The sequence below is a fragment of the Larimichthys crocea genome, chromosome XIII (genome assembly GCF_000972845.2).
Source record: "Larimichthys crocea isolate SSNF chromosome XIII, L_crocea_2.0, whole genome shotgun sequence".
In the NCBI taxonomy this organism is placed as follows: Eukaryota; Metazoa; Chordata; class Actinopteri; family Sciaenidae; genus Larimichthys; species Larimichthys crocea.
The window spans coordinates 11,696,504-11,697,667 of NC_040023.1; the positions used below are offsets into that span (position 1 = coordinate 11,696,504).

The 1,164-nt window shown below is 53.4% G+C and overlaps 1 protein-coding gene across 1 annotated transcript in view; it reads left to right on the forward strand.

Annotated features, from left to right (window-relative positions):
- The first annotated feature begins 593 nt into the window (after positions 1–593).
- Positions 594–1,164, forward strand: part of LOC104934474 (semaphorin-6D) — a 79,160-nt gene continuing 78,589 nt past the window's right edge. The window contains exon 1 of the mRNA XM_027286589.1: positions 594–887. The gene's annotated coding sequence lies outside the window, so the exon portion shown is untranslated. The remainder of the gene's footprint in view (positions 888–1,164) is intronic.

Consider the following 1,164-nt stretch of genomic DNA (forward strand, 5'->3'; position numbering starts at 1 on the left):
AGAGACTACGTCCAGGTTTTAGACAGTCTGCGGGGACGTCTCAGAGACTACGTCCAGGTTTTAGACAGTCTGCGGGGACGTCTCAGAGACTACGTCCAGGTTTTAGACAGTCTGCGGGGACGTCTCAGAGACTACGTCCAGGTTTTAGACAGTCTGCGGGGACGTCTCAGAGACTACGTCCAGGTTTTAGACAGTCTGCGGGGACGTCTCAGAGACTACGTCCAGGTTTTAGACAGTCTGCGGGGACGTCTCAGAGACTACGTCCAGGTTTTAGACAGTCTGCGGGGACGTCTCAGAGACTACGTCCAGGTTTTAGACAGTCTGCGGGGACGTCTCAGAGACTACGTCCAGGTTTCAGACAGTCTGCGGGGACGTCTCAGAGACTATTTCACATTTCATTAAATTTATTTTTGAATAATTTCATTTTGATTCTTCATGAAAACAGGAAGTGACATCATGTTTTTGGTTTTGTCGTTGAGTAATAACGTGGTCATTACGTCACAGTGACGTCACAGTGCTGTATTAACTGTTTTTTGTTTTTTAGATACAGTTACTTTAATTTGAAGAGGGGCGGGGCCCGCGCTGCAGTCCCGCCCTCTGATTGGCTCAGAGCAGTCTATTATGATAATGAGGAGGGCGTGTCGTGGAGCCGGAGCCGCTGGCTCTGAGAGCCGCCTCATTGTGTCGTTTGGACCCGGACTGGACCGCACGCAGCGCCGCGCGCTCTCTCCCTGTGTGTCGGTGGATTTATAGCTGTCCCGGTTCGGTGCTGGACGAGGATTTTCCCGCCGGTTCGGTGCCGTTTTTCTTCTGTGGGAATACCGGAGCCGTTGTGGATTAATGTGATGCTCGTGCGGTCCGCGCGGAGCAGAGGTGGACTCACGGAGGTGAGTGCTGCAGGAAGCCCGCGTGCTCCTCCCGGTGTGTGTGTGTGTGTGTGTGTGTGTGTGTGTGTGTGTGTGTCTGCGAGAGAGCGCGTGCACGTGTGTCTGCGAAGTGTCTGTTTGTGCACGAAGCAGCAGCACGCGCCGGGGCGTACGAGATGAAGTGTGTGTGTGTGTGTGTGTGTGTGTGTGTGTGTCTTTTTGGAGCGCGCGTGTGTGTTTGGGAGCTTTGATTGACAGCTGTCAATTATCCAGCCATGAGCACGCGCAGCAGCATGAC